Below are 12,251 nucleotides of genomic sequence, written 5' to 3' on the forward strand. Positions count from 1 at the left end.
ATCCTGGCTCTGTAAACACTTTTAAAACTGAACCTCGGCTACCTGTAAAAATGTGAGAAAGTAATGTCGAGCCATGTTAAAGCATTAAAAAAAGCAGCAAATCTAAAATTAAATGCATTAATTGATTTTTTTTTTAAAGGGAATTTAAGATAAATCTACTGGGTTAGAAAGTCAGTTGGGAAATCTGGCTTTTAAAATGTTCTGCTTCTTGATGCTTAAATGCTTCGGGAGGTCAAAGGGAAACATTTTTCCAAAGACAACACGTATTGTATGCAGCCCAGCAGACTCCAGCAACGTTAACGTAAAGCAGCAACCGAGTCCACCTCTGTGCTTCGTCACCGAGGAGGGATGAAGATAAAAAGTCCTAAACATGAGCCCTGAGGCACACCCAGGGATGTATCATACTCCCGATACAAGGAAACTCACAGCTTATATGCTTTTTTCTTTTTATTTAATCCATTTTGTTAAGATTTTGTGGATTGGGATTAAGTTCTGACACGAGATCAACTTTAACTTTCTGAATAAACCCAATAACAGTAGAATTGAAACCAGACTGAGAGCTATATTCACCTTAGACATGAAGAATATGTGCCTGGTTCATCACTGCGAAAGAAACCTTTAATATTACACACTTATTGGTTTCATTTTAAAACTAAAAATATTTATTTATGCAAACAGGATGCACAGTTTCAGTGTCTGTGACTGCTCATCCAAACCTGGATACTCTGGACTGTCCATCACCTCGGCTGAGAACAAGAAGCCAAATATCAATAACATAAAATAACTCAGCAACTGTTAACGTACCAATATGTATAATATAAACTTAGACTATAACTTTCACAACATTTCATTTCTGACTGATTATTGAGGACAAACATTATTGCGAAAAACAGAAAATTAAAATAAAAAAAATAGCAACAAGGAACGAGTCAAATTCATCTAGAACTTTTCTTTTTATCGCGCGCTCTTCATCTCATGGAGATGAATAACCACAACTGTGCAAAAGTACACAACAAGAACAAGCACACATTTATCCCCGTGTGCGTCTCATTGACATGATAAGCCACGGCATGTTTCATTTTCCAAAATCAAGCCTGTTATCAAAACGCGATTAAGTTGACATTTATCTTTTCTGCAAAGCTCCACCTTACAGCCTTCAACTGCTACGAGCTTAGCTGACGACTCCTGGTGCGTCATGCATGCAGCCATAAAGTTATAACACAATTCGGTAAAGCATTATTAAAAAGTAACTGAGAATAAAGGAGGCAGGATGATGAAGAGGAAGAGGCGTTTATGGACCCAAGCGGTTTTTGACATATAAGCCTGTTCTCCTCCCAGAGAGCGGTTTCTTTAACACCCACGGGGCAAGAATAAGGAGGAAATCTCCCTCCGCTGTGAAACTGGGGTAACTAAGTCAAACTGTATCAACCAGACATAAGAGGCCAGCGGGAAGTTTGCCCTTCTGATCTTTCTTTAATCTGCTCTCGGGAAGACACAACTACTTTCATTACTGCCGTCAAAGGCTCCCCTCCTCAACTTTCAGCTTCACATCCTAATCTGATTGAGAGGGAGAGGTAATATTGACCGTTTCACAGGGCAAAGCCGAGTAAATATTTGAGAGCGCTGTTATGATACAGCACAGTGGAAATTAGTCTCAGATATTGAGTTTAACCAAATAATTTAGAACAAAACTCGCCAAGGAGCAGCTCGTTACCGGCCGATTTCAGTGGCAGTTTATCGTCGACTCGTTAGAGGAAAACAAAGCTCAAAAGTTGTTGTTTTAAGAGTTTCACAAAGTCTGCATTTTGGTTTTAAGTCCTTTTGGCTGAGCGGCATCAGGAGAGGAGCACTGATACCAGCAGTGGGCTGTGAACAAGGCCCGGTGCCGGCGGACCTGCGTGCAACACGACAACTCTATCGGTGAATTTCACAGGTCATTACTCTGGCTCCAGCCCTCGCTGCCTCCAGTGGCTCTGGAGACGGCCAGGTTTTTCTCAGAGACAACAGCTTACTGGGCTTTGTGCTAGCTAAACAAGCGTGTCTGTCTCACAGCAGTAGATTAATGTCTAGATAGAGGGGTTTGCTCCTCAAGGGAGACCTGTAGAGGAGCCATCCATCAACCTTTGGAAACCATTACACAATAACAAAATAACAAAATCTGAGAGCGGCGCTCATTGACTGAGCCCTGTCCTCTGGGGCTACAGTGGGAGACGCAGGCAGAGGAAGAGTTTCCAGAAAACCAGAGTGAGCATAACGAGCGGCGATTAATAAATTTACAGATTTACCCATAAACCCTCAACCAATCAGGGAAAAGACAGGTTCTGTTTTATTATTACATATGAACAAATCCTTTTGATTGATTCCACATGGAGAAGCTGGAATTACTTTAAAAAAAAAAAGTGCAGAGCAAGAGCTCGAATTTCCAGCAGGCCGACTTCTCGCTAATCGATTAATCCATGCAGCTTCACAGCCGTGGCGTCTCCTGGCTTTGTGGCATGCAATGGACCCTGAGCAGCATTTTCATTGAGTGGCACTTGCGAGGAGCGCTTGCGTGCGGTAAACACACAAACCCTCGGCCCTCCACATGAATGACAGCAAACAACGCGGGCTCTCTGGCTGCGCCCCGCCCTGCTACCCCCACCCCAACCCTAACCCCCGAGGATGAAGGGGGGTCACGCAAACACAGCATCTGACTGACTCTTAATTTGTTTAAAGCAGCCCATTCAAACAGGAACCCCAACAGAGAGAAAATCTCGTTTCCAAGGTCTGTCGCCACGGCTCGAGCTGTGTTGTTTAGGAAGGAGATCGGGACGCCGCTGACGACTCAGCTGACTTCCAGCTTCACAGAGGCGCCAGGTTGTAATTAACACTTTGCAGATTACGTTTACAGGACCAACACGGTCTGCCCGAGTTTTATTACTGCCGGGATTGTACTCGTGCCCTCCGGGTATACAAAACTCTCTCTGTTTGACGCTGTCGTGTCCTGCGTGAGAACCTTTGACAGGTGTTGATTGTAGGAAGAGCCAGCTGGGTGTTCACTGTTCCTGGAGATAATGAGAATCCCCTCTTTGCATCGGCCAGGTTTTCCAGCTACGACTGGCAGCAGCCTGACAATATTCATCTATTTCCATCCCTCTATCTGTAGCTTTCATCCATTTATTCGAGCTCATGCTGCTGGTTTAACAGTCTTATTAGAGGAGCAGTGAAACTAATCCATTTCTTGGCAGCAGGCGGCAGACAGCTGGGCATTGAGGAGTCGCACAAAGTGGCTGATATAATTGCGGTGTAATCATTTTCATGCAGCTCCTCGGTTCCTTCTTAGGCGGCAAGCGGCGCTTCAGGTTAACACGCTAAGGTAATAAAACGGCCATTAAGAGAGCCAATGGGCTCAGAGTGTGAGGGCCGAGTCATCAAACATGTCATTTAGGTCACGTTTGTGAGAAGGACCCGTCTTCACAGACACACACATAATTTAAAAACTGGGAAGTGTTAAGAATGCATCAATCATTCCTCACATAAAGTCTCCAGCGTTAGTCTTAAGAGCTCACCATCTGCTAATATTAGTCCTTGTTAGCATGCTGTGCACTCATGCTTTTTAATCTCGAGCCACAGCAGAGACAAACTGCACTCCGGATCCATCGACGTGCACTTTCATTGCAGCTGTGGGAAACATCTGCACACATCTGTACCACTAGATGGCACATATCCTCTGAAATACCTTTCAGAGCAGCTTCACACTGTCTGTCACGTCAAACAAATGTGGACCTCAATCGAAGAACGCGCTTCAAACACGAAATCGCCAACCTGCAGTGAATTGTGGCGAAAACTTACTGAGAGAGTTAATTATGGAGCTGAAATACGGAGAGGTGTCGGCCTCGGAAAGTAGCCTGGCTTTCCCATTTATCTCCTCAAACCAAACTGGTGTGTCTTAAACACTTCACACTGAATTAGGCTGAAGTGGAAACCCACTCTCCAGACTTGCAGCACTTCTTTCCACTCCGTGGCTCGGTGATAAATCTTAAATCTTCCATTCTATGCCGCCTACTGCCCTTGCTGCTGTCTTTCATAAGTTCTCTTCTTCCCTCACTCTCCCTCTCTCCATTTGGACAACAGCAGCACCCTTTACCCACAAAATATGCAGGGGAGAGGCCTGATGACTGAGGCCAAATAGTATGCAAACAAAGGTACCTCACGCTGGCAACGGTTCAAGAACGATACTGTATCATCTTCACTTTACAACGTATTAAAGTGAGTAAGAGGATGTAAATTATGGGGTGAGAGTCGTGAGAAAAAGTTTTGATACCAGAGTTTATCCAAAGAGCAACTGAAAAACTATTAAATGATTCAGCTGTGAAGAATCAAAATAACAATTTGGTCATGTCCGTGCACTGTACACCAAACAAAATCGCACTCCTTTCTATCCCGTTTGAGCTCCTTTCTACTGCTGTCACTGGACGTGCAGAGGACAGCCCCCCCTGGAAGGGTTTGTTGTGTGTGGTTAGTGTGTTTCAGCACATTTTATTGCACTGTAAATGAGGGCAGGCATGTTTGGTTTACTGTGTTTGTCAATGCTTTTTCTAAGTTGCATTAATGATGTTTTGTCTTTCTCTTGAGGTGCCCATCTGCCGCTACAGTCTTTCCTGTAGCTGAACAAAAGGCTGACAGCAGAGCTGGTTAAAGTTCACAGACCTAACAAGTGGACCAAACCATCTGCTGTGAAAGCATGGGGGTTTAGGACTGAGCACTGAGTTTACTTACTCTCCGTGTCCCTTTGTCTTCTCTCCCATTTGTTGGTTGGTTTGTTTCTGACCTGGGTCTTGGTTTGTGAAGCAGCGCTCCAAGTTGCTGACCTTTTTAATGAGCCCGTTTAGTTCTTAAAATAGCTTATTTGCATTGCTGCCTAATTTGTTGTCATATTTTGGGTAAAATAGACCCCGTTTTCTCAACAGTACACCTGCGTCCGTGTGTCCGTTGCTTAATCCTGCATGTAGGAGGAGCACCAATCTCCCGAGTCAAAGTCCAGATGATGCTTCTTCCAACACTGGATATTATATTTGAATCCATGTTGTTACAGAACTAACTGGCAATCTCCTGTCGCTGGAGTACGAGGACATGTTGCGTTTTCTCCCAAATTAGCAGGTTACAGCATGTTTGTTCGTTTGTCCACGAGCAGAAATGCAAAAATGACAATTTGTGGTTTTAGGAGGAGTTGCTCGCTGGAAGTATTTCAACAAAACAAAAACTTAAAATGCCTTTCAAACTAAATTTATGTACCGTGATGAGATACTTGTCAGTGAGGTTTTCCGTATGATTAAGTGCCATGTACACCATGTGTATATTTACCAGCTGACACATTTGCTAAAATATCTGAGCTCACGCCTCAAGTCATCATGCCCATGAAATGTTGAGTATTTATGTGACATGCCTGTGCAGCACCTTGACAGAATGCAATCATATCAGAAACCCACAGGCGTGCTATTGGCGGTGCTCCATCATGAGGATGGAGACGCCACGGTTGGCTCGGTCTCAGTCTCTGGTGCTGGAGGGCTTTCGCTCCCAATAACCTTTAATGCTGAACTTCAGGTTCTGTTGATTATGTAATGAACTGAAACAGAAGTAAATCTGTAGGTTCTGTGGAGGTTTATGTTCCACCATTTGATAAAATCGTAATATCTGCAAACTCAAGTTTTTATTCTTCTTTTATCTTCTTCTCTTTTTCGAGAAAATACAAGTTATTTGCAGTTTATTTAACCGGGAGGTTGCCACACTGAGTACTCGCTTATACCCACAGGGAAACACCACAACTGCTACTCCAGTCTCAGCAGCTAAGCCAAAGTTTAGAAAAGACTTTCACAAACTTCATTTCCTCGCACAACATGCATCCCGGCAGAGCGGCACTCCTGGCAGACCTTTGCACAATCTGCTTGTATCTGTTTCTGCCAGCACACAGACTGTTTACCTGCAGTGACGCTTCACAATATCCCTCAAACCGAGCATTGCAAATTCCCGTATAACTGAGCCGAACATCTTTGAACACTCGGTGTGTCCATGCAGAGTTCAACACCTACTGAAAAGAGAGAAAAGCCACATAATCCAGATCGCTGGATTGCTACACTTAGACCCAAATTCCCAAAGCACACATCACGGTTGCAGTGCCCGCATGGCTGCCAAGATCCTGAAGTACTGTGGAAAGTCCTGAACCAAAACCTCTGACCAAGGATAAACACATAAAGACGCGATTCCAGTTACAAAACAAATACAACAAGACTGGAAGCTTTCAGCTTCATTCTCATTATTCAATCTTTGGTGGCTTTTTAAAGAATTCTTTATAATGAACTCATAATAATATCTGACCTTCCAAAAGTCTATAATATACAACACTGTTTCTTTCTTACTACCATTGTTTTCAGGATTTTTGCCTTGACTCTCACCAATGAAAAACAGTTGGTGGTTTAATTAGTGTATAGAATATTATCTGTATCACACAGCCAAGTCGTACTACTCAGCAACTCCAATTAGTCCAGGTGAGACCAAGTAGACACAAATCAGCTACAACTTCCTGCGTCAGGACACCCAAACAAAACAGCAACACTCTGAATAAGCTATTTTTTTTTTTGCGCCATGGACCGGTTTAATGTCAGACAATATTTTCACGGACCGGCCTTTAAGGCGTCGCGGATAAATACAACAAATTAAAATGACACAACCAAGACAAAAACTGTGGTATTTTGTAAATATAATAATAAACGCAAATTCACTGTGTAATTATGTAACTTTATTAGCAGCGTCCTCCTGAAATGTGCCAACAACATTGAGAGTAACATCCTCCTCTCTACCCCTTGATGCTCTCTGGTCGCTATGGTAACGCACACAACTACAACACGGGAAAAGACCCAGGGAAACCGAGTTAATGATAAAAACCCTGAAAACCATAACTTTCACACTCAAGCCCCAACTCTCGCGGCCCGGTACCAAACGACTCACGGACCGGTACCGGTCCATGGCCCGGGGGTTGGGGACCGCTGCTATAGAAAACAAAAAATCAGCCATTATAAAAAGTTATGAAGAAGAAAACTACCCAGTAAGGCTAAAAACAACAGGCGTGTTTATTTCGCCATTATAATGTAGCAGTCTATGGGGGAAGAAATTGTTTTTGGAGCCAGCCTCAAGTGGCCACAAGAGGAACTGCAACTTTTGGCACTCTGCATTAACTCTATTTTTCAGTCTTAGATGTTGGGTTTAATTCAAACACTGCACTTTAAAAAACAGTTGTGTATTTATATATTTACTAGGGGTGCAACGATACACAAAATTCACGGTTCGGTACTTTGGTGTCACGGTTCGATATTTTTTCGATACAAAAAAAATGTTCATGCCTTTTTAATTTGTCATTTATTAAAATTATAGATATATATTTTAACTCAAAAGTACAGTTTTTAAATTTAATGTTGCTGAAACAACAAAGTAATAAAAAAAATAAATCTGATGGAGAAATCACTCCTCTTTGGAAAAGAGTTTATTACAGAGAAATGTCTCTTTCCAAAATAAAAGCTATACTATACGCTTCTTCTGGGCTATATTCTCAGCAGCATATTAAACATATCAGGTCCCCATAAGGAGAATCATGTGCTAACGGCTGTCTAAATGACTCGGGTAAAGTTTGTAGCATGCGTGCTTGTTGTTTTTGTCTGCTTCCACTTGTCTTTGCACTAGGATGATGTCGGCGTAAATGTGCAGTCATATTCGTTGTGTTCCCACTAGTGCTGTCAGTGTTAATCTCGTTGAAATGACGTTAACGCCACAACACGGCAAATCTCCGTTAACGAGCTACCGCAGATTGCCCTGTGCGTGGGGCTGGACGGCCAACACCTTAACGAGCTAACTGCGCTAACACACTAGCTCCCACCCATGTAATTGAGCATTGCGTGGCACATCCAACATACTGTTTTACTTTAGTCCATGACTCGCTTACCTTCAGGGTCATACATCACATGAAAACCAAAATAGTTCCAAACACCAGATCTGAATGAGGGTGGGGGAGGTTCAATTTGTCATGTTGCAACCAGAGCTTAGCTTCTGTCTCGCTAGCTTGCCCTGCGCTCAGTGAATCTGTGTTCGACTACTCCGCCCAGGCTGCACTGTCGAGTGCAGATCCTCTGAGCGCTCAACACAGACAGCATCATCAGAAGGAAAGTTGATAAAATAAATTAAAAATTTTGTATTATTCGATACATATGCGTACCGAACCGAAAGCACTGTATCGAACGGTTCAATATTGATACCAGTGTCGTTGCACCCCTAATATTTACATCGCATTTATGTCATGATGGTACAAGTGAGAGAGTGAATATTATGCATTGCTTCAACTTTAGCTTGATGATATTGAATGCTGTCAAACCTCAGATAAGAAATTAAATAGATAAAAATCACACGCTCGGAGCAACATCGCAGTAATCAAATTACAAAATCTAAAGTCTGAGCTTAAAGTGCCATGCCCATGCTTGGTTCTGTCCATGCTGTGGCCACTTCCTTTGCACCTGAGGATTTCTTTCTAAACCCCGATATCATGCTGCCTTCTCAGAATCAAGTGAACATCTAAAAGGTATTTAAGGAACAAGAGGAAAACATGTACAGAGCAGCACTCTTGTTATTACTTTCTAAAGTTACTGTCGGTGAACTGAACAGAGCTGGACCTGGAAACAATTTGCAGCGATCCCACAGAACATCTGAGAATATCAAAACACCTCCAGGAGCGATACAGGAGTGATACTTTGATCAGATGGCAAGATACTTACCATCTGATCAAAGCATAGCCAAGTGTGAAGAGTGAATTAATAAATATCCTTAGGCAGCTTGTTTGGTTGTGCAAGATGACGGGATGATAGAAAAGACTTGGCATGCGCTCAGGAGTGGGTAAACCTGAAAATGCTGGAGGCTTAAGAGGTGCCAGTGGGCCGGGGGAGCTTTGGGAGACACAGAGAGAGGAATGATGGACGGCTCACACGCCAGGCATTGTGAGAAAATTATAGTTAGGTGCTGCCAAGTGAGGCAGTGTGGCGGCCGGCCAAAGCCCTGGAAGAACAAAGGCCCGGGATCCAGTGTGTGAAGAGCGCCGGCCTGCCTGCGGAGCCCCGAACCCCTTCGTATTTACATGCGACGCTCAAGAGTTAATTGCAGTGAATTCCTGCGCTGGGTGCAAAGTAGGGGCCGTTGTTGCTTAATTTTACATAACAAACACACCGCTTCCACTCATTCTTCTCTGTTTCAAAGGACCGCAAGCCAAAAATGCCAAAGGATTTGAAGCGGTTACAAATCAAAATCCCAAAATAAACCAATTATTGTTTGTTTTATTGTCAAGCAGCTCAGGGGTGAAAGCTGTTTTAATAGGAATATATGGCGAATCTTTAAAAGGAAGCAGTATGACAGCACATGCCAATATTGGGTTTATATATTCTGCATCGTCATGGTGCTTTCTTTCTAAACCGCGCTGGTGGCTCCCCGAGGAAAACATTAAAGTTTCACACATTCCTCCAATTACCCGTGAGTTTGGAAAACGACTGGTATTGAATCAGTTTCTCAGGAAATGTTCGTGCGTGCTCTCCTAGCTGCAGGAGGCTTAAGAGGCCTCTTCATCAAGCTAGACCTCGTCTTCACAGTAGTTGATGGACAAAAGCCAAGATGTGTCAAGGCTGCTATGTCTCCTGATTTTTTCTTTTTTTTTTTGTAAACGAACAGTGCCCTCTCGGCTCTCTGGGCTTGGCAGAACTGCCCCCGTGTACATCAAAGTACGGCCTGACCTTGCATACCAGATGAGGTTTGGATTAACGAGCTCTGGACATCAAACAGCGGGATCGCCCCCTCCTCGCCCCCACAAATCATCAACCTGGTGAAATTTACAGCAGACAAAAATGCCGGAAAAATTAACATTGGCCATGGTACGCATCTCAGCTTGAACATCGTGACCAGGACGAGGACCAGCAGCAGCAGCAGCGAGGAGATTTCAAAGGCTTCCAATTATGCGATGTGTGGGAGAGCGCAGCGAACCAGGCAGAGCGCCAAACAGCATCTTTTACCAGACAAATCAAACCTTTGACAGGCCGTGTCTGCCCAGAGCACACCAGTTTCTCATATTCTCTGTACACTGATTTATGCCATTTCATCTCAGAAGTAACATTTAGCAAAAGATAAAAGACAAAAGTAGCCTGGTTGAAATAATTTTCTCAATCACTGACATTTAGTTTATTCCAGAAACCAACAAAAATCCATAAGACCTGGCTCATCGTCAGGCCACGAAGGAACATTTCTGGATTTTTGTGATCAGTCTTTATTGCAGAGCATGAAATTACAAGAAGTTAAAGCTTGAGTGATAAAAACTGCCAAATGCCAAACCTCAAATTTTGACACCGAACAGTTGTAGGTGAAAGACGTTCAAAGGAGTACACTCGGGCTCATTTGCTAATGATTTGCGCTCTGCAGGCTCAGCGAAAGTGCGCCCGATCCTAATGTTTGCTCATGAAACTGATGTTTAGAGTGATCTAATTGGAAGTGGATGGTAAAAAAAATCACTAGTTAACCATCTGTTGAGTACAATTTTCCATTAATTGTATCAATGTTCAACCAACAACATAATTCCATAAACGTCAGTGCCAAAACAATGATATAATTGAGAAAAATTCTTAGTAAATAGCTTTGACAGTTTCATGCTGATAAGCTAATGAGTTAAACAACAAACCATCTCCATAAATAAAAACTCCAAACAAAGCCCAATGGCTGACTCAGCTTGGTGTTTACGGGTGTTTCAGAACCCCTAAACTGCTTTTTCCACCCAAATCCCAGATAAGTTGGAACTGAAACAATTCCAATAACAGGAGCTGGCGCTAGGAATTATGAAAGTATTAATGCAGTACTGGTAAAATTTACAGACTGTGTTTATGAGTCAGGAGAAGATGGAATTACCATTTTAAAAATACTCAAACTGTCCATACAGCTTGATTATCAGTTAGGACGAGAAGTATCATCACTGTGAGCACAGCACAGAAACACACAGACACACTGTAGTCTACACAAGTGTGCACATTGTTAATGGGTTAAGCGTTATGCGCATCGGCGTAACTTTGTGCTGAACATTTGGGGGGGGGGGTGTCAAGATCTCTGTCTAAATAAATAAATAAATCTGGGTAAATTCCCAGATGATTAAACATGAAACTATTTTGCTGGTAATAACTGAAATGAGTAAAGAAAATCAACAGCCTATTTATGCGAGATAATTCATGATTTTACTGGGGGGGTCATAACCCCCCTAACCCCCCTGGAAATTACACCCTTGGTTATGCGTGTTCCTATTCAGACTAAGAGCGCTGGTTTTGCAGCCGATATTCAACAGGAGGGAAAAGCTTTCTAACAAAATAATGCAGGAACAAAATGAGGCTTTAACTGAGCAACATGTGTGTGAACAACACAAACAGATGTTCCCTGTTCCACTGGGAGCGAACACCTGCCTTCATTCGGCGACGTTTCCCAGAGGGCTCTGCTGCAGCCACGGCTGGACATCTGGACAGCGAGTCAGTGAAACCCATTTACATGTCTTTAGATTTGCCCACAGTGACAGACGCACGCAGACAAATCCCTACAGTCACTAAAGATAGAGAATTATGAATGAACTCCAAATGAAAGCATGTCAGATAAATTTGACACATTTTAAACCATCCATTAAAAAAAATTAAGCAAACCTTTTACATTTTGAAACTTTTAGACATTCAACTCAAGACCCACTTAGTAGCTTTATACAGAGATTTAAACTGCTGTTCATCAACAGATGGACTCATTTCACCCTTGAATCAGGTGCTTGCTCAACTTAGCACCTGAGCAAGCACCTTATACTCAAGAAAATAAGATCTCTGAGAAAACTAAAGTGCTTTTAAAGGAGTTACATTTATATATCTAACTTATTTTTAAGGCACTAAAGCAATCACAGCGTGCTTTACAGAGGCATCTGTGACTAGCATTGGTGTGATGCACCAGTACAGTTTGTGGGTGTAGCTTGCTAACCAAGTTAGCTAACATTTTAGCACGCTGCCCTCTTGATAGAATATGCTTACTTTGGGCTTCAAAAACCCCACATGGGGTTGTCCAAATTGCCAATTCTGAATCTTCAACATATGCAGTCCAAATCAATGAGTGATATCTGACTAGACGTCTAGCTGCGGATCTCTTAAACATGCTAACTTTAACTATATTAGCTCGCCCTGTTT

This window comes from Simochromis diagramma, unplaced genomic scaffold, assembly GCF_900408965.1.
Source record: "Simochromis diagramma unplaced genomic scaffold, fSimDia1.1 OVJJ01000321.1, whole genome shotgun sequence".
Taxonomy (NCBI): Eukaryota; Metazoa; Chordata; class Actinopteri; order Cichliformes; family Cichlidae; genus Simochromis; species Simochromis diagramma.